Source organism: Aedes aegypti, unplaced genomic scaffold, assembly GCF_002204515.2.
Source record: "Aedes aegypti strain LVP_AGWG unplaced genomic scaffold, AaegL5.0 Primary Assembly AGWG_AaegL5_hic_scaff_229_PBJ_arrow, whole genome shotgun sequence".
Classification (NCBI taxonomy): domain Eukaryota; kingdom Metazoa; phylum Arthropoda; class Insecta; order Diptera; family Culicidae; genus Aedes; species Aedes aegypti.
The window spans coordinates 20,141-42,613 of record NW_018735817.1 but is presented as its reverse complement, the minus strand read 5'-3'; the positions used below and the strand labels follow the sequence as shown (position 1 = coordinate 42,613).

Here is a 22,473-nt window from a genome sequence, read left to right as displayed (position 1 = left end):
TGCATTGTTGTGACCCTGAAAAGGGCGGTTTTGTTTGAAATTCTCGCATACTCTGAGATAACGCCCTAAAAGCCATTGGTAGCCACGTGTGTAGCTCATTGTTTCTGAGCACAAGAAAGAATAAGCATCCAAACCAACATCACGGGCAGGTAGATAATGATCCTTTCTTTGCCATAGCGTTGTTAAATAACATGAAAATCCATTCAAATGCTCAGAAACAACGAGCTACACACATGGTTACCAATGGCTTTTAGGGCGAGATCAGAAGTTATGCGAGAATTGTGCTGCAATTCATTTTAAGCGCGTTCTCCACGGATACAACGAGTCAGCTGGATGTCCTCAAACAAACCGATCAGTAAGGCCACTCGCTTCCTGCAGGACAATGACGGCCGAGCTCTGGAATCGCAGATTTGCCTCAACATTTCCCCGAATACCACGACGAAGCAGAAGAAGTTCTTCGTGGTGCGGAACTTCGCTTCGGAACCCACTAAAGCAACCAATCTTAGTGGATCATACGTGGACCTAACGTTCAACCGGAATATTTGTTTGTTAAGCAAGAGTTACCGTTCATGCTTCTTCTTCCTTCGACTGATTCTATCGGATTGAAGTTTTAACCGAACCAACCAAATAATAACACACAATGTCCATAATAGGTCAGAATTGACATGTAACAAATAGTATGAAAATTGATTGGATTTTCAGTAGAACAAAACATCTTTCACACGTTCGTGACGGTCTCAAGCCAGGAAATAGAAGAAGCTAGCGTTATCCAACGTCGACTTGGCGGTTGTATCTCTGAAACAACCTCTTACTTTTTTTTATCCTAATTTGGTAAAATAAATCTAAGATTTTATTAACATTTTGTTAACCACATATTACTTTTCATTTGCCGTAGCAGTTCAGATTTTTAACAGGTGAATTGATTTCACCTGCTTATAAGACAAAAAAAAAACGTTTTGAATATACTTAACCTAACTTAACCTAATCATATAACGCATTAATCGTGGCAATAGAAGATTGTAACGATTTTTGCCTGAAATTATTGATTATTTTATTTGACATTTGTTCCAATGTTTCAACATTGGATATTCTATGTAACTCATGTAACTCAGAATCATTTTCAAAATTTTATTTTGAATTCTCTGCAGAGCTTTCTTCCTGGTATTACAACAGCTAGTCCATATTGGTACAGCATACAACATGGCTGGCCTGAAAATTTGTTTGAATATCAAAAGCTTGTTCTTAAGACAAAGTTTTGATTTTCTATTAATAAGGGGATAGAGACATTTTACATATTTATTACATTTGGCTTGAACGCCCTCAATGTGATTTTTGAAAGTTAAATTCTTATCTAGCATGAGCCCTAGATACTTAACTTCATCTGACCAATTTATTGGAACCCCTCTCATCGTGACAACATGTCTAATTGAAGGTTTCAAATAAAGAGCTTTTGGTTTATGTGGGAATATTATTAGTTGAGTTTTGGAAGCATTAGGAGAAATCTTCCATTTTTGCAAGTATGAAGAAAAAATATCCAAACTTTTTTGCAATCGACTACAGATGACACGCAGGCTTCGTCCTTTGGCGGAGAGGCCTGTGTCATCCGCAAACAAAGATTTTTGACATCCCTGAGGTAACTCAGGTAAGTCAGATGTGAAAATATTGTATAATATTGGTCCCAAAATGCTGCCTTGAGGAACACCAGCTCTTACAGGAAGTCTTTCAGATCTGGAGTTCTGATAATTAACCTGAAGTGTACGATTTGACAGATAACTTTGAATTATTCTAACAATGTATGTTGGAAAATTAAAGTTTTTCAATTTTACAATCAAACCTTCATGCCAAACACTATCGAATGCTTTTTCTATGTCCAGAAGAGCAAGACCAGTAGAATAGCCTTCAGATTTGTTGGAACGGATCAAATTTGTTACACGTAAAAGTTGATGAGTGGTCGAATGTCCATGGCGGAATCCGAACTGTTCATTGGCAAAAATTGAATTTTCGTTGATGTGGGCCATCATTCTGTTCAAAATGATCTTTTCAAAAAGTTTACTGATGGAGGAAAGCAAACTGATTGGACGATAGCTAGAAGCTTTTGCAGGATTTTTGTCTGGTTTTAAAATTGGAACAACCTTAGCATTTTTCCATTTGTCAGGAAAATATGCTAATTGAAAACATTTGTTAAATATATCAACTAAAAATGATAAGCTACTTTCTGGAAGTTTCTTGATGAGGATGTAGAAAATTCCATCATCGCCAGGAGCTTTCATATTTTGGAATTTTTTAATAATTGTTCTCACTTCTTCCAAATCAGTCTCCCAGGCATTTTCGAAAACGTTCTCTTGATTGAGAATGTTTTCGAACTCCTGAGTAACTTGATTTTCAATTGGACTAATAAGTCCCAAATTAAAATTGTGCGCACTTTCAAACTGCATAGCAAGTTTTTGAGCTTTTTCGCAATTAGTTAGTAATAATTTGTTTTCCTCTTTCAGTGCCGGTATTGGCTTCTGAGGTTTTTTCAAGATTTTAGATAATTTCCAAAAGTGCTTAGAGCCAGGGTTCAATTGAGAAATTTTATTTTTAAAATTTTTGTTTCCTAATTGAGAAAAACGTTTTTTTGATTTATTTCTGCAAATACTGCCATATAATTTTCATAGCAGGATCGCGATTGCATTGAAATTGCCTTCTCTTCACGTTTTTAAGACGGATCAAGAGTTTAAGATCATCGTCTTTAATCACGGATTCAAATTTTACTTCACATTTTGGAATTGCAATGTTTCTGGCTTCAACAATGGAATTTGTTAAAGTTTCAAGAGCATTGTCAATATCAAGTTTAGTTTCTAAAGAAATGTTAACATCAAGATTAGAGTCAACATACGTTTCATATATATTCCAGTCGGCTCGTAAATAATTGAAAGTGGAGCTGATAGGATTGAGAATCGCTTCATGCGATATTTGAAATGTAACAGGGACATGATCAGAATCAAAATCAGCATGAGTAGCTAATTGGCTACAAAGATGACTAGAGTCGGTTAAGACCAAGTCAATCGTGTGGAAATGAACCAGCCCTGGGCTGAAAATCTCCCTAATAAAGATAATAATAATAATAAAGTCAATCGTGAATGGATTTCTAGAAGAGGAAAAACATGTAGGGCTATCAGGGTATTCAATTGAGAAATATCCTGAAGAGCACTCATCAAATAAAATTCTGCCGTTGGAATTACTTAGAGAATTATTCCATGACCGATGTTTTACATTAATGTCACCAATGACAAACAATTTTGTAGATGAAAAAACCGAATTTAGTACTATACCATTTAATTCCACTAGAGTTTGTATCCTTTGACAGATACGCGTATTTCGACCTCAACTGTAAGGCGTTTTCAGTGTCGTGTACTAGACTCGACTTGATTTTTGACTTATTGCGAGTCAATTTTCAGTCAGTTTGGAGCAAATTAACTTGCTGTCCAGAGCATTGAAAAGGCAAATAGGCAGCTATGAACGTATATTTACCAAACTGTGTTTCAACAGAAACACCTAAAATTTCAAAAAGTTCAGTTTCAAATGACGAAAACAGTTCATGTTTTATACGCCTATGAATGATGATTGCAACTCCCCCACATGCCCCATCAAGTCGATCATTACGATAAACAAAAAAGTTAGGATCTTTTTTTAGTTTGGATCCAGGTTTTAAATATGTTTCGGTAATAACTGATATATGCACGTTATTAGCTGTAAGAAAATTAAACAGCTCGTCCTCTTTACCATTCAGAGAACGAGCATTCCAATTTAAAATATTTAAATTATTATTTGGATCCATTAAAAAAACGCAATCCAATAACAATTTGATTTGTAAATTTTACACTTACTTGGACTGCTTCAGTCATAGTGGTGGCTTTGAACATTGCATCAATCATTAGATTCAATTGTTCAGTTAGAAAATTAAAATCAGAGGCAGACATATCATCTGATGATTTCCCATTGGAATTTTCGGTAGACAAAGAAGCGGGGTAGGAGTTACCTGTGGCGGTAGGGTTTTTTTTTTTTCATTTGATTTGAAACAAGTAGAATGGGTACTCATGGAACGAATAGGGGAAGAGTTCAAATTACCTGCTACGATATCGGCAAAGGATTTACCGTGGGTAGATACATTCGAAATTGAAAGATTCGAACGGCTACCCGACGGATTAAAATTTGTTTGTGAATGAGCATGATTATGATCTTCCTGGTGGGTATGATTCCTAATCAAGCGATCGTTAACTGAAAAATTATCATTGTTCGATACAAATATACGATAGGCAAATTCCGGAAACGACCGTTATCGTAACGGATATTATCCTTCATCTGCTTGGCACGAGCCTCAACGACTCTTTTGCATGAAATGCATTCCCAAAAGTTAGCTTTGTGAGGGCCCTTGCAATTGGCGCATTGAAATTTTCTGGTATCTTCTTTCACAGGACAGTCGTCCTTAGCGTGAGAAGAACCTCCGCAAATCATGCATTTAGCATCCATGCGACAATTTTTTGTACCATGACCCCACTTTTGGCACCGACGGCACTGAGTGGGGTTCTGGTAATTTCCTCCAGGTTTCTGGAAATGTTCCCACGTCACACGGACATCGAACATAAGTTTAGCTTTTGACGTTAACTACGTCTTACGGCAATATACTGGGTGTCAATTGAAAATCTAAAATTTTGCGACCGTCACGAAATTATGTAAGATTTTGAACGCTAATAACTCAGTCATTTATCGATAGATTTTCAATATTTTCCCACCAATCGATCGGAAATGTATACAACAATTTCCTCGAATGGAGAAAACTATTGATTATTGACAATAAACTATTGAAAATTGGGAAAATCTCGACCCCTTTCTTACGCAACCAATCACGTGCAAGCAGTTTTCCACGCTTCTTTTGCGTTCCGCTTCGCACTATAAAACCAGACCGATTCCTGCTTCTTCGCTCATTCTTCTTTTTGCCGTCAGACTGTGAACATGGTCGGCGAGCAAGTCTCGAGTGCCTTTCGCATTCTCAGCTCAGTTTTCAATGGAACGCGAATGGAACAACAACACGCCGCCACGACTGAAACCGCTTGTTGAAGCGCACATCGTCATCGCCACCGCAAACCTCATCGGGAGGATTTCTACCAGTGCGCCGTCAAAATGTGTCCGTGTTACGCAAATTCAACATTTCAATCGGCCCGTTCCAGAGCCAACAAATGTGTTTTAACGAGTTGATTGTGTAATATTCCTTAATTTGTTCGAGATGGCTGAAGAAAATCGACCAAAGCCGCTTGTTGAAGCGCACATCGTCATCAGCACCGAAAATCTCACCAGGCGAGGAGGATTGCAACCAGTGCGCCGTCAAAATGTGTCCGTGTTACGCAAATTCAACAATTCAATCGGCACTTTTCAGAGCCAACAAATGTGTTTTAAAGAGTTGATTGTGTAATATTCTTTAATTTGTTCGAGATGGCTGAAGAAAATCGACCAAAGCCGCCAAAATGTGTCCGTGTTACGCAAATTCAACAATTCAATCGGCCCTTTCCGGAGCCAACAAATGTGTTTTAAAGAGTTAATTGTGTAATTTTCCCTGATGTGTTTACCACATACTTGCTATAATTTCTAAATTCATCTCATAGCAGCATACAATAATTGATTTATTACGAATAATTGACAATACGGCAATTTGAGGATGTTTCCGAGGACGCTTCTGCAGTGCCGTCGGGATGCAATAACAGCATAATGCTAATCATGTAATTCCCTTACCCAGACATCAGTTTCATATAGCCTATTTCCCAGATAAGAAAACGAAGAATTTGAAAGGAGGAGCATCACCTGCTATTCTAAGGGTATAAAGCATCCCTTCTTCGTTGAATTCGGTTTCATTCTGTTTTCGCTTTCGAGCTGGTAAGAGCTCCTGTAAACCTGCTCAGCTCCTCGCTACCAGAGGCAAGCTGTGTGTACGAGATGGCTGAAGAAAATCGACCGAAGCCGCTTGTTGAAGCGCACATCGTCATCCGCGCCGCAAATCTCATCGGGCGAGGAGGATTGCAACCAGTGCGCCGTCAAAATGTGTCCGTGTAACGTAAATTCAACAATTCAATCGGCACTTTTCAGAGCCAACAAATGTGTTTTAAAGAGTTGATTGTGTAATATTCCTTAATTTGTTCGAGATGGCTGAAGAAAATCGACCAAAGCCGCCAAAATGTGTCCGTGTTACGCAAATTCAACAATTCAATCGGCCCTTTCCGGAGCCAACAAATGTGTTTTAAAGAGTTAATTGTGTAATATTCCTTAATTTGTTCGAGATGGCTGAAGAAAATCGACCAAAGCCGCTTGTTGAAGCGCACATCGTCATCAGCACCGAAAATCTCACCGGGCGAGGAGGATTGCAACCTTTGCGCCGTCAAAATGTGTCCGTGTTACGCAAATTCAACAATTCAATCGGCACTTTTCAGAGCCAACAAATGTGTTTTAAAGAGTTGATTGTGTAATATTCTTTAATTTGTTCGAGATGGCTGAAGAAAATCGACCAAAGCCGCCAAAATGTGTCCGTGTTACGCAAATTCAACAATTCAATCGGCCCTTTCCGGAGCCAACAAATGTGTTTTAAAGAGTTAATTGTGTAATATTCCCTAATGTGTTTATCACATGCTTGCTATAATTTCTTAATTCATCTCATAGCAGCATACAATAATTGATTTATTACGAATAATTGACAATACGGCAATTTGAGGATGTTTCCGAGGACGCTTCTGCAGTGCCGTCGGGATGCAATAACAGCATAATGCTAATCATGTATTTCCCTTACCCAGACATCAGTTTCATATAGCCTATTTCCCAGATAAGAAAACGAAGAATTTGAAAGGAGGAGCATCACCTGCTATTCTAAGGGTATAAAGCATCCCTTCTTCGTTGAATTCGGTTTCATTCTGTTTTCGCTTTCGAGCTGGTAAGAGCTCCTGTAAACCTGCTCAGCTCCTCGCTACCAGAGGCAAGCTGTGTGTACGAGATGGCTGAAGAAAATCGACCGAAGCCGCTTGTTGAAGCGCACATCGTCATCCGCGCCGCAAATCTCATCGGGCGAGGAGGATTGCAACCAGTGCGCCGTCAAAATGTGTCCGTGTTACGTAAATTCAACAATTCAATCGGCACTTTTCAGAGCCAACAAATGTGTTTTAAAGAGTTGATTGTGTAATATTCCTTAATTTGTTCGAGATGGCTGAAGAAAATCAACCAAAGCCGCCAAAATGTGTCCGTGTTACGCAAATTCAACAATTCAATCGGCCCTTTCCGGAGCCAACAAATGTGTTTTAAAGAGTTAATTGTGTAATATTCCCTAATGTGTTTATCACATGCTTGCTATAATTTCTTAATTCATCTCATAGCAGCATACAATAATTGATTTATTACAAATAATTGACAATACGGCAATTTGAGGACGTTTCCGAGGACGCTTCTGCAGTGCCGTCGGGATGCAATAACAGCATAATGCTAATCATGTAATTCCCTTACCCAGACATCAGTTTCATATAGCCTATTTCCCAGATAAGAAAACGAAGAATTTGAAAGGAGGAGCATCACCTGCTATTCTAAGGGTATAAAGCATCCCTTCTTCGTTGAATTCGGTTTCATTCTGTTTTCGCTTTCGAGCTGGTAAGAGCTCCTGTAAACCTGCTCAGCTCCTCGCTACCAGAGGCAAGCTGTGTGTACGAGATGGCTGAAGAAAATCGACCGAAGCCGCTTGTTGAAGCGCACATCGTCATCCGCGCCGCAAATCTCATCGGGCGAGGAGGATTGCAACCAGTGCGCCGTCAAAATGTCTCCGTGTTACGTAAATTCAACAATTCAATCGGCACTTTTCAGAGCCAACAAATGTGTTTTAAAGAGTTGATTGTGTAATATTCCTTAATTTGTTCGAGATGGCTGAAGAAAATCGACCAAAGCCGCCAAAATGTGTCCGTGTTACGCAAATTCAACAATTCAATCGGCCCTTTCCGGAGCCAACAAATGTGTTTTAAAGAGTTAATTGTGTAATATTCCCTAATGTGTTTATCACATGCTTGCTATAATTTCTTAATTCATCTCATAGCAGCATACAATAATTGATTTATTACGAATAATTGACAATACGGCAATTTAAGGATGTTTCCGAAGACGCTGCTGCAGTGCCGTCGGGATGCAATAACAGCATAATGCTAATCTTGTAATTCCCTTACCCAGACATCAGTTTCATATAGCCTATTTCCCAGATAAGAAAACGAAGAATTTGAAAGGAGGAGCATCACCTGCTATTCTAAGGGTATAAAGCATCCCTTCTTCGTTGAATTCGGTTTCATTCTGTTTTCGCTTTCGAGCTGGTAAGAGCTCCTCCAAACCTGCTCAGCTCCTCGCTACCAGAGGCAAGCTGTTTGTTCGAGATGGCTGAAGAAAATCGACCAAAGCCGCTTGTTGAAGCGCACATCGTCATCCGCGCCGCAAATATCATCGGGCGAGGAGGATTGCAACCAGTGCGCCGTCAAAGTGTGTTCGATCACCAAGCGGCGGCAAGTTTGTACGAGGTGGCTGAAGAAAATCGACCAAAGCCGCTTGTTGAAGCGCACATCGTCATCCGCACCGCAAATCTCATCGGGCGAGGAGGATTGCAACCAGTGTGCCGTCAAAATGTCTCCGTGTTACGTAAATTCAACAATTCAATCGGCACTTTTCAGAGCCAACAATTGTGTTGTAAAGAGTTGATTGTGTAATATTCCTTAATGTGTTTACCACATACTTGCTATAATTTCTTAATTCATCTCATAGCAGCATACAATAATTGATTTATTACGAATAATTGACAATACGGCAATTTGAGGATGTTTCCGAGGACGCTGCTGCTGTGCCGTTGAGATGCAATATATTTTCTATTGTTAAGAAATGATTCAAATATAACGTAACGCAAAATTTGCCAGCTTTGGTTCCCCTTCTTTCCCCATGTATTGGAAGATTTTAAATTTTTATATTAACACTACGAAAGACCCTCTCCCTCCCCTTTTGCGTTACGTAATATTTGAACGCATGTTTTCCAATTTCCGTTGTGATGCACCATCATTGCCAAAGCCAAGATAAAAATTTGCCTAATATCACAAGATGCAAATTCTTCTTCTTCACAGCAGCAAAAATAATCTTGTTTCATAGTGTCTATGATAAATTCTAGAAGGGGAGGAGCCTAAGTCTATATTCTGGGGGTATAAAAGATGCAGACATCATCTGTCTGCCATCATTTTCATTTGAAGCGCTCGAGATGACGAAACCAGGAGGTGTCACCACGAAGAAACGCGTGACCTTCGATCGTAGAAATCTTTCTACGATCAAGAAGAAGGCACGCCAACGCAGGAGGAGGAAATTCTTGCAAACTAAGTTTGTAAGTATCGACAGGAGGGTTTTCCGACGGGGTAGTAACATCCTCGTTACTATCACGTACGGAAAAGTCTAGCAACGTGACAATAAAAACGGCCCTTTTCAGGGCCAACATTACTATTAAAGAGTTGTTTCGAACAGTTTTCCTTAATTCTAATAATAAGCAATTTGGTAAACCACTTATAGGGTAGGTGTACCAGTTATGGACATAGTGGTTCCCTATTTCGCCATAAGTGATTACTTGAATTCGTTTATTCTAATTTTGAAAAGTTTAGTGTGTTATAGCAGATAGATTCAAGATATACCTTGATGATAAAACATTCAAAGAAATTGAAAATGAGAAATATTTCGAAATTTCACATATGGTCAAACATATGGAACGACTATGGCCATAACTGGTACACTTTAATATTTATCTCACTGATAGAATTAATAGCAAAACCCGATCAGTTGGATAAATAGATTATTAATAGATTCGATCCAATGCCCTTGCGTACAACGCATGCCAAATAAGGGCTGAGTCACAAATTTCGTAAGGCTGAGGGGGGTCGGTGGGTGGCTGTCCTTAAGGCTTTACGGAGAATTCCCTATCACAGACATCACATTCATGTTTCAAAGTGTTGATAAAGATAATATTCCTCTTTAATTTCCAATTTGAAGTTTTTCTGTTTTGGAGTTTCCCGGAGATTTTTACTAAAACAAGTTTTGAAATAGTGAAGCTGAGAAATGTCGCAGTATTTGGCCACCCTGTATGTAAAGAATTACCGGAAGCGTCCCGGTAATGAGCAGCCAGGAACTCAACCGAAGCAGCCAAGGACCGACGCAGAGCGGGCTCGGAGCTATCGGGAGAGAATGAAGGCGGCCAAAGGTAAAGCGTCTACAACCAGTGGTTGGGACGCTGGCGAAGGGCCTTCAACGCGAGGTACGTGATTTTGTTTATCTTTTAAATTTGGGGAAGTTAATTCTTGCAATAGTTTCCAAACGCTAAATGCATTGCGAAATTATATCAAGAGCGTTAAGCGGTAATTTTACCTTCTTCCACCAAACAATTTGAGTTTTGTGGAATTATTGAATACCCCGATTATCAGCTAATGATGTACAAAACATCTATTGAGTGGAACCTTAATTTGAAATTATGATAATTCATAAACTCTAACCCAAATTAACTGAAATAACACAAAATCAGTGCAACTCAGTCCAAGGGACCATCGAGGTAGCCATAAAAGCCAACTTTTACTATGGTTCTCTCGATATCGTGATACGGAACATCTAGTAGGGGAGAATTGACTGTATAGTCCCTGTTCAGTCAGAAACAACATATGACATACTATTACAAAAGTATAGACTATGTTTAAAATTTGGGATTGTTAATTTTACACAATTCCACACGTAACATTGATAGTATAGTATTGCAGTTTTACTTTAATTTTGGCTCCCAACATACAAATTAAATTTTGTGAAACTGATGAATTCCCAGATTATCAGCTACCTTGTGAAATTCTATTAGAGTTACTGTGCGCTTTCTATGGCACAATTTCTATCTACAGTTTAACATTTTCTCTACAGATATGTCAGTCACTATCAATAATATAAAAACGCAATTATTTTTCCGAAGTCTTGCTGATTGTGTTAACTGAAAATACGACCTTGGCATATATGTATATATATAAATATTATTGTAATATTTTCTTTAAACGAGTACGAGTTTGATAAAATGTAGTTCATGCTTCTTGATTTTATTATATTATGTTATATAATTTTGCGTTGGAACCGATATATCCGTAGTGATAATTCTGCCGATTGAGGATCTTTTCGAAATGGAAATTTCCTCTAATTCCCAGGGCAGAGTAGGGGAACTTACGTATTCTCGGCGGTCTAAGCCGATGTCGCGCTTCTTTTGTAATTTTCTCGGACATCAACAGCCAAATTATGTGTTTACATTCATGCGTTGCTCAATACTCTATCGATTCACACCGACAGACTTGTTAAAATATTTCTGGAAACGTTTTTACAACCCTGCGAACATCTCTTGTCAGTGTGACTATTGTCGGCAGCCTCAATCTCTTCGGTAACTTTCCCATAAGCGCTACAGGCGAATCTGTTCGGCAGCTCAAAATCAGTTGCATTTTGAGGCGTGTTCATTTCAATTGATGACATCTCTGGCAAAATTGTTTGTTCCGTCTCGCAAATCTCGTCAGCGGGAAGCTGACAGGGTAAAGAATCATCTGAATATTTTCATTGGTGTGTGTTGATAGATTAATACTGTGTATTAGGCGTTTGAAATTTAATTGCCGATAATAGTCGAATGGTGCCCAAGCCGTAAGTCTCCCTTTTTGCGTATCTACCACACAATATAAACATGTAAAAATGGTCAATTGTCAGAGAAAGTTGGTTGGTTTAATTATTAGGGGGTGCTATACTGTCAATGATTCTGTGTTGTAGTATTTCCTCCAGCGCGTTCAGTTCCTGATGCAGGTCATGGAGGTGATGGAGATATTGCGATGGCATCTAATGCCGATAGCCCAGTTTTGGGTGGCATTGGAATGTTGTCGAATGCGAGCGGCGACGATGTCAATACCCCAGCATCAGTACCCGAAATACCGTTATCCAACGATTCTATCCAAGGTATGTGATACATATACCACTGAAGCACTAAATTTGTGACATATACCTAATTATTTTAGAATCATTCGAACCGAACCTGGAAGGAGCTTCAAGGGAGTTTCGGAAAAGATTCTTGGAGAATCGTTTTGGACATCCGTGTGGTGTATGTGACAGGTTGTGGTTTAAGAACGATCTGAAGCCAGTTACCACCGCTGAAGCCAGTGTGTTGGTCACCTTCACTGAAGGATTGCAGGCATGTTTAACATGTCACACAAGCCTGAAACAGGGAAAGGTGCCAACGCTGGCAGTCTCTAACGGATTTCGTTATCCTAATTATCCAACTAACCCATCTCTTCCACCACTGGATCCGATTGCCGAGCGATTGATTTCTCCGCGACTGCCTTTTATGCAGATTCGCCGCTTGCGTTTTGCGGCAGGTAAATATAGTATCTTATTCTATTTAGAGTTGTTGTCAAACCTTAAGTGTGTTTCAGGAAATTATGGCATCATCGGACAGGTGATCAATGTTCCAGTGGATGTGGATAAGATGGTGAAGGAACTACCGCGACAGTTGGATGACGACAGGGCCTTTAACGTTTCAATCAAGAAACACCTGATCCACAAATCCAGTTATCTGTCTGGATTCGTTAAGAAGGACACCATTAAGGCCTGGCTGCAGTACCTGGGGACGACTCCGCTGTATAACCGATACGGAATTACATACAGCGAGGACAACCTGCAAGCCATTGGTAACGAAATTCGCGATGATGACGCCATCGAAACCATGGACGGCGAAAACGACCTTGAAATGCTGATTGGGCAACAGCAGACGCTTCTGTGGAACGAGGATAAATGTCTGGAAATAGCCCCGGCGCAGAACAGGGTGCCATTATCGATCATTTATGATGAGCACGCTGAGGAGCTGTCGTTTCCAGATATTTATTTGGGCCACCCAAGAGTGTTCAACCCTGAAGTACGTGTAACACCGTTCATGATGGCCACCAGCGAACTGCGGCGCAGTGATCGACGAGCTGCTAAGCCGAAACATGTCCTGTACGTGGCCATGAAAATACTCCGGCTGCGTGTTTCAGAGGGACTTCAGTGTACGTTCAAGTGTATGGCAACGGCCAACATTACACGCGCCATGTTGAACGACAGAGAGTTTCTGGAACAGTGCATCGAAAGGAATTTATCTTTCCTCAAGTCGATTCCTAATTCGGTGCAATACTGGCAGCAGCGCAAACGAGACCTGTTTGCAATGATTCGCCAGCTTGGTAAACCGACGATGTTTCTCACTTTAAGCGCCAGTGAAACCAAATGGCCCCTTCTTCTGCAAACACTGCAGAAGTTGTCAGGTGGAAACGTCCAAGGTGAACCGGCTGATGTCATGCAGCAGCTTTCGGCACTACAGCGAGCGACTTTGGTGAACGAGGATCCGGTGACATGCTGCATTTACTTCAACAAGCTTGTTGACGTAATTATGCAATTACTGCAGTCATCTCGGTATAGCCCTTTCGGAAAGTACCGTGTAGTGGAGTATTTTAAACGTATCGAGTTCCAACATCGTGGCAGTCCCCATGCTTATATTCTCCTTTGGCTGGATTGCGATCCAGGTGAGGCGGTTTCCGAGAACATGCCTGCCACGATTCGCTTGATTGATAGCCTCTGTTCCGTAGCCGCAGAGGACTTACCAGATTGCTATGCAAACCAGGTGCACAAGCACACGTTCACGTGTTACAAACGTGGTGACAAAAGCTGCCGATTCAACATCCCTTATTGGCCCATGGATCAAACCAGGATTTTGTTGCCACTCTCCGGTGATGACGGACGTCGTGGACAGCTGAGAAAGCGAGCAATCGAGATTCATGCTGTTCTGGAGACGAAGGCCTTCGATACACTAGAGCAGTACCTCGAGGAATGTAGTTGCACATACGATTACTACCTGGACATTATTCGTGCGTCAATAACCCGTCCTACCGTTCTGGCGAAACGGTCAATGATGGAGTTGTGGACCAATCCATTCAACCCGTGGATCGCCAACATCCTCCGGTCGAATATGGATCTCCAGTTCATCCTCGAGGAATTCTCTTGCGCTGCGTACGTCGTCGAGTACGTAAACAAAACCAACCGTGGCATAAGCAGTCTGCACCGTGATCTTGTGAAGCTTGCAGAGGAGTTTCCCGATCAAGACCACAAGTCTCTGCTGAAGAAAGTCAGCATCAAGATGCTGAATTCGGTAGAGATGTCTGCACAAGAGGCTGCCTGGTATCTTCTTCGCCAGCCAATGTCAGAAGCCAGCAGAAAAGTGGAATTCATCCCTACTATGTGGCCACACGAACGAACCAAGACACGGAAGCGTACTAAACAGATGGATGAAGAAGGCATCACCGACGATTCGATTGACATATGGACATCGAATGTCATTCAAAAATATGAAGTACGCGAGGAACTGGATGATGTATGCCTGGCTGATTTTGCCGCTTACTACACGAAAGTGCAGAAAACGGCAAATACATATCATCGTCGAACTACTGCAAGAATCCTGCGTTGGCGTGCGTACCCGATGACCGAGCTTCAAGACTACAAACGCGAGATGGTTCTATTGTTTCTTCCGTTTCGCAGCGAGATGCTAGATGTGCTCGATTGCAACAAATTCCTGCAGTTGTATGATCAGCACGAAGGCGATTTGCTGCAGAAGCGGAAAGAATACGACTGTGAGTTCAACCTAGAGCATACGGTCGAGGAATATCTACGATTGCATGGTGCAAATGCTGACCAAGAACAAGATGCTGCTACAGAGAAAAATGCCGAATGTGTCCGATCCATCACCATGGAGCCCAACGACGATGACATCCAGAATTTGCCGACTCATGCATTAGCTGCTGTTGTCAAACAGCGGACCAATGTCATGAGCAAGCAAGCTTACTGCGAAATGGTCCGCGCCACGAACCCTGAACAGCGAGCTTTGATTCTGCACGTCATACACACGATCCACAGTATCGATGGCAATCGCAAACCGTTGCAGATCTTCTTCACTGGCCCGGCTGGTAGTGGCAAAACCTTCACTTTGCGTGTTCTGATGGAGACATACAACCGGTTCAGTCAATCGCATAATGCACAAAATAATGCATATGTTGCTTGTGCTTCGACTGGGAAGGCAGCAGTAGCGATTGGTGGAACAACGGTCCATTCTGCTTTCCGCTTGACCATGTCGCGCAGAAACAACGCCAAGCTGAGTTTTGAGACCCTTCAGCTGTATCGCAATGCATTTGCTCACGTCCGGGCAATAATCGTCGATGAGGTCAGCATGATCGGTGCCAATGTGCTGGATTCCATTCATGCACGGCTGCAAGACATTCGAGGTGAATTTGACGATGCGTTCGGTGGCATTGACATCATCCTTGTTGGAGACTTCCGTCAGCTTCCGCCAGTAAATGCTAGGTTTGCTTGGAAACCGCCAGCAAATTCCATGCATGGTGCAGTTCTCTGGCAATCGCTCCAGTTTTACCCCCTTGTCAGAGTCATGAGGCAAAGTGACGAGCAGTTTTCCACTGTTTTGACAAGGATTGGAAATGGTACTCGGTTGTCAGGTAATATCAAAATATTTCATTCACACAAATGTTGTAACATTCATTATTTGAATTTCAGATGAGGAAACGCAGCTGATAGAAAGTCGCTTTCGAACGGCAGAATGGTGTAAAGAAAATGTGCCCAACGCCATACGTCTCTTCCACCGCAACGTCGACGTAGACCAGTACAATAACGAGGTACTTAGGGGAACCGATGGACTGGATTGTTTAGCTGAGGATGCATTTAGTGGCTACCGGAGTGACGAGCAGCTTGCAAGTGCAAGGAACAAGCTCCACAAAATGAGCGTTGTGGAAGCTGGTGGCTTGCCATATCTGCTGCGTCTCACTGTTGGAATGCCGTATATGATCACCACAAACGTCGAAGTAGATGACGGCATTGTCAATGGCGCCATTGGAGAGCTCATGTACGTGGAGAGTAATGAAGACGATCCGCAGCATCAAACAACCCGGTTGTGGTTAAAGTTTGAGAACGAGGCAATCGGAGCGATGTTGCGGATCAAATCTAGGCCTCTAGTGTACTCCAGACCAGGTGTATTGCAGCCAAATTGGACACCGATCGCAAGGCGCTCAGCAAACATTGCTCTCGGAAACATGAAGTGTAAGAGGGTCCAATTTCCAGTGGTTAGTGCATGTGCTCTTACTGTGCACAAATCGCAGGGAGGGACCTTTCCACAAATCGTGTTCCAGTACGAGAAAGGCCAAGAACAGCAGCTGGTTTATGTTGGACTCTCCAGAGTGTCTTCCTTGGATGGTTTGTACTTGACTAATCCCAAGAACGAATTCAAGTTCCACCATGCCAAGGGAAGCGATTCGCCGAAGATGAAGGAACTTCGAACGGAAATGGAGCGCTTGTCCAATCATCGCCTCACAACTCTCAGTGACGAAGTGCTGGAATTCGTTGCAAACCGAGGCTCTGGAGTTGTGTTGGTGTCTGCGAACGTTCAAAGTTTGATCGCCCATTCTCGAGATGTAGCCACAGATCATGTCCTGATGACCGGCGATTACCTTGCCCTGAGTGAGACATGGATGGATGACGAAACTTCGGCGGAAATAGAGGGGTTTACTTGCATCTCTCAATCAAAACGGACCAGCACGAGAGCCGCAGGCGTAGCAATCTACAAACGGAATGAATCGTCTTCAATTGAAGTTCCTCATGCTATTCACAAACTATGTGCGAGCCATGACGAACAACTTGGTTTGGCAGACGAGTATGGAGACGTTTGTGCCGTGGAGATTCAGGTTATGGGTACCCAAACGCTCTTGATTTCGTTGTATATTTCACCGAGCACCACCACGAAACAGAAGAAATTCTTCATCGTGCGGAATCTCTTCACGTACACGACATCGTGCATGCCCATCGTCGTCACCGGTGATTTCAACATAGATGTGTCGAAGGAAGAAAATACTGAATTCATCGCCTTCATGAAACAGTATCTTCACCTAGAGTTAGCTACGGACCCCTCAGAAGCCACAACTCTCGGAGGAACTTGCCTGGACTTGACATTCACACGCAACATTAGTGCGGAAAGTAAACGCTACTGTGCGTACTTCTCGTACCACCGGCCTGTACTGTCAGTACTTGCGTTGCCTAGTGGTAAGTTTTGCAATAGTATTAAATGACCGACAATATAGTCTCTAACAAAGAAATTGACTTATTTCAGAACCTCAAGAGTCCACACAACACGAGTAATTCAACGATCATGAGATCTGGACATCGCTGCTGATAGAGGATACCGGCATTTCTCGTCCTTGGCCTGACAATCCAGCGGTAGTCAGTGTTGTTCTCTCATCATTTTTCCTGCAGTCGGGGCAACTCTACCGATTTGAGTTTGGGTCTCGGCCTTGCTCCGGTAGAGCTCTGCTTTGTTCTTGCCAACAACCAACAATGCTTTCGTTCAAACTGCTTCCATCCAAGTGTTGGGATAGTTTTCCTGGGAGATATCTGCATTGCTCCGATATCAACGCTGGCAGCCCGGCGCGTAGATCGTAGCTTCATCATTCTTCCTGCAGTCGGGGCATCTCTGCCGTTTGAGTATGGGTCTCGGCCTTACTCCGGTAGAGCTCTGCCTTGTTCTTGCCAACAACCAACAATGCTTCCATCCAAGTGCTGGGATAGTTTGCCACCCGATATCTCGGACTGCGATTCTTGGCTCATCTGTGAGGTAATTATAATTTGACGAAATCATGGAATAATGCCTGACTTCAATTCGTTTTACACTTCTAGCGCCCACATCCACAAAGGATTCCACACATCGTTGGAACTTTTCTTCCTCTGTGAGAATTCTGCTTTGCTCCGATATCAACGCTGGCAGCCCGGCGCGTAGATCGTAGCTTCATCATTTTTCCTGCAGTCGGGGCATCTCTGCCGTTTGAGTATGGGTCTCGGCTTTACTCCGGTAGAGCTCTGCCTTGTTCTTGCCAACAACCAACAATGCTTCCATCCAAGTGCTGGGATAGTTTGCCACCCGATATCTCGGACTGTGATTCTTGGCTCATCTGTGAGGTAATTATAATTTGACCAAACCATATAAAAATGTCTGACTTCATTTCGTTTTACACTTCTAGCGCCTACATCCACAAAGGATTCCAACACCGTTGAAACTGTTTCTTCCTCTGGGAGAATTCTGCTTTGCTCCGATATCAACGCTGGCAGCCCGGCACGTAGATCGGACTCAATCGTTAGTCAGCGATTGTTGGATACGTTCTCTCATCATCGAAAGCTCCATCATTTTTCCTGCAGTCGGGGCATCTCTGCCGTTTGAGTATGGGTCTCGGCCTTACTCCGGTAGAGCTCTGCCTTGTTCTTGCCAACAACCAACAATGCTTCCGTCCAAGTGCTGGGATAGTTTGCCACCCGATATCTCGGACTGTGATTCTTGGCTCATCTGTGAGGTAATTATAATTTGACCAAACCATGGAAAAATGCCTGACTTCATTTCGTTTTACACTTCCAGCGCCTACATCCACAAAGGATTCCACACACCGTTGAAACTGTTTCTTCCTCTGGGAGAATTCTGCTTTGCTCCGATATCAACGCTGGCAGCCCGGCACGTAGATCGGACTCAATCGTTAGTCAGCGATTGTTGGATACGTTCTCTCATCATCGAAAGCTCCATCATTTTTCCTGCAGTCGGGGCATCTCTGCCGTTTGAGTATGGGTCTCGGCCTTACTCCGGTAGAGCTCTGCCTTGTTCTTGCCAACAACCAACAATGCTTCCATCCAAGTGCTGGGATAGTTTGCCACCCGATATCTCGGACTGCGATTCTTGGCTCATCTGTGAGGTAATTATAATTTGACGAAATCATGGAATAATGCCTGACTTCATTTCGTTTTACACTTCTAGCGCCTACATCCACAAAGGATTCCACACACCGTTGAAACTGTTTCTTCCTCTGGGAGAATTCTGCTTTGCTCCGATATCAACGCTGGCAGCCCGGCACGTAGATCGGACTCAATCGTTAGTCAGCGATTGTTGGATACGTTCTCTCATCATCGAAAGCTCCATCATTTTTCCTGCAGTCGGGGCATCTCTGCCGTTTGAGTATGGGTCTCGGCCTTACTCCGGTAGAGCTCTGCCTTGTTCTTGCCAACAACCAACAATGCTTCCATCCAAGTGCTGGGATAGTTTGCCACCCGATATCTCGGACTGTGATTCTTGGCTCATCTGTGAGGTAATTATAATTTGACGAAATCATGGAAAAATGCCTGACTTCATTTCGTTTTACACTTCCAGCGCCTACATCCACAAAGGATTCCACACACCGTTGAAACTGTTTCTTCCTCTGGGAGAATTCTGCTTTGCTCCGATATCAACGCTGGCAGCCCGGCACGTAGATCGGACTCAATCGTTAGTCAGCGATTGTTGGATACGTTCTCTCATCATCGAAAGCTCCATCATTTTTCCTGCAGTCGGGGCATCTCTGCCGTTTGAGTATGGGTCTCGGCCTTACTCCGGTAGAGCTCTGCCTTGTTCTTGCCAACAACCAACAATGCTTCCATCCAAGTGCTGGGATAGTTTGCCACCCGATATCTCGGACTGCGATTCTTGGCTCATCTGTGAGGTAATTATAATTTGACGAAATCATGGAATAATGCCTGACTTCATTTCGTTTTACACTTCTAGCGCCTACATCCACAAAGGATTCCACACACCGTTGAAACTGTTTCTTCCTCTGGGAGAATTCTGCTTTGCTCCGATATCAACGCTGGCAGCCCGGCACGTAGATCGGACTCAATCGTTAGTCAGCGATTGTTGGATACGTTCTCTCATCATCGAAAGCTCCATCATTTTTCCTGCAGTCGGGGCATCTCTGCCGTTTGAGTATGGGTCTCGACTTTACTCCGGTAGAGCTCTGCCTTGTTCTTGCCAACAACCAACAATGCTTCCATCCAAGTGCTGGGATAGTTTGCCGAACGTTTTCTCGGACTGTGATTCATGGCTCATCTGTGAGGTAATTATAATCCGACCAAACCATAGAAAAATGCCTGACTTTCGTTTTACACTTCTAGCGCCTACATTGACAAGGGATTGCACACACCGTTGAAACTGTTTCTTCCTCTGGGAGAATTCTGCTTCGCAGCGGTTTAAAAATGGAACAACATCAACAACTTACTTTACACGACGAATTCTTATAATTAAGTCCGATTTCAACGCAACCATTTTAGCGCACGCACAATATGGTGCCAATCTCAATCATTATCCTCCGCCTGCTTCTGTTAAAACCTTGCAGTCATGATCACCATCATCACCACAAAAATTTAGTTTGAGGTTTGGTAGATATGATTCGATCGAAATATTGAAAAATATCTTACACTTCGTTTTGTTCTTCTCTTTCAGATACAACATTCGGGCATTGTTCAATCTATGGTATCCATCAAACAAATCTCTAAGATGCTGGACATTACTTCGTCTGAATATAAACAGCTTCGTTTGAAAATGATACCTAATTGTAATCAGCGATCTTCATCAAGCCATCAACACCACAACAAGAAAATCGGCCCTTTTCAGGGCCACCAAGTGTTTACTAAAGAGTTGTTTTGAGTAATATTTCTTATTAAATATATCACAATTACCACTTTTAACGATTTTTGGTAAAATCAAAAATCGGTCCCAGTACCCAAGCTAAAGTATGAGCAGAAACGTTGACATGCGTATGTTTTGTACGCTCATGCTTTCCAGATGTTGTGTGCACTCACTACACAATTCTTTGTTTTGGATTAATTTCAGGTAGTAATGCATTCCCAAACACAGACATCAAAACAACATACCAAGCAGTCGAAAGATTCCGAACTTATCTTTCATACCGTGTGTATATTGTAAAGTTGTGATTATCATGGAAGACGAACCGAGCACGCAAGAGGTCATCGATTTGTTGGAGGTGGTTGGAGCCATCGAGCAAAGTAAATCCGCTTGCTGCGTGATGAGCTTAAACGTTCGAAGCCTCTTGGTGCATGCATCCGACATAGCAGCTGATCCCATCATGAAGATGGCTGATATCTTGGCCTTGTCCGAAACTGGCAGCCCCTCAGAGGTAAAAGGATTTACCTGCGCCGCCAAGGCCAAGCGTTATTACGCTAGAGCTGCCGGTGTAGCAATACATCAAAACAACTCTGCGTCTACCTTGGCCATACCTCACACGATCCGCCAAGTTTGTACCAGTCATGATGTGGAGCTGGGCCGTTCAGACCATTATGGTGATATCTGCGCTGTAGAGATAACTATAATGGGCCAGCGAACGATTCTGTTTTGCGTGTTTATTGAGCCGAATACCACAACGAAGCAAAAGAAGTTCTTCATGACGCGGAATTTATTCGAGTATCAGAAGGAGGACAGACCAATGATCGTGACAGGAAATTTAAACATCGATCTTACCAACCAGGAAAATATCGAGTTTGTGGATTTCTTGGAGAAGTACCTGAAACTCAAACTAGCTTCGGATCCCTCTAAGCCAACCAATCTCAGCGGTTCTTGTGTCGACATGACCTTCACGCGCAACATTCGGGTGGAAAACAAGAGTTATTATTCTTGTTTCTTCTTTCATCGACCGATTCTTTCGGTGCTACAGTGTTAATCATTCAAACGGCCCTTTTCAGGGCCACCGAATTTTTCAAAAAGAGTTATTAAGCATTGATAAATTGCATTAGACAATGAAACAAAACTACAAACATATGTCTTTTCTAAATTCACAAACCATTACATTCTGGATTATAACTAAAGGAAGATTGCAATTATGACATTTGACTATAATACAAATGCAGCAAATTACATGGCGTAGTTAACGTCATGCGGTCGTGTCTTGTACACAACCCCCACTGATTTTTTCTAAAGCTTTAATATTATTTAGTTCTTTTTTGTTAAAGTGAACTAAATAATATTCTTGAGAAAGCCCTTTCCGAACAATGCCAGATTGGGTTCTCTTTTTCATAATGATTACTTGGACTGGGGAAAATCCAAGTAAATCATTTATTCCATTTTTGATCTCTTCAGGTGACTTATAGTCACTTGAGAGACCTTTCAAGACAACTTTGAACAAACGTTCAGTTTTGTCGTCATAAGTAAAAAAAAGTAAGAGGTTGTTTCCGAGATACGACCGCCAAGTTGACGTTGGATAACGTTAGCTTCTTCTATTTGCTGGCTTGAGACAGTCACAAACTTATGAAACATTTCTTTTGCTAAAAATCCAATTAATTTTCACACTATTTGTTGCATGTCAATTCTGATTTATTATAGACATTGTGTGTTATTATTTTGTGTTAATACAAAATAATCACTTTACATGTATTCAGAAGCTTGGGAGATTATATTGAAGAATTGTTTTTCAAATGTATTAATTCAAAATAACTCTTTTCATTGATTTTGTGGCCCTGAAAAGGGGA

At 42.1% G+C, this 22,473-nt stretch overlaps 1 long non-coding RNA gene across 2 annotated transcripts; it reads left to right on the top strand.

The window, feature by feature from the left end:
* The first annotated feature begins 17,104 nt into the window (after positions 1 to 17,104).
* Positions 17,105 to 20,619, top strand: LOC110680997. Of its 2 annotated transcripts, XR_002503055.1 has the most exons (10): positions 17,105 to 17,190; positions 17,258 to 17,758; positions 17,821 to 18,099; positions 18,162 to 18,488; positions 18,551 to 18,878; positions 18,941 to 19,268; positions 19,331 to 19,658; positions 19,721 to 20,048; positions 20,107 to 20,365; positions 20,435 to 20,619. It is a non-coding gene; the product is annotated as an uncharacterized LOC110680997 (long non-coding RNA). The 2 variants fall into 2 exon arrangements; XR_002503054.1 differs by having other exon boundaries at positions 20,107 to 20,619.
* The last annotated feature ends 1,854 nt before the right edge of the window (positions 20,620 to 22,473 follow it).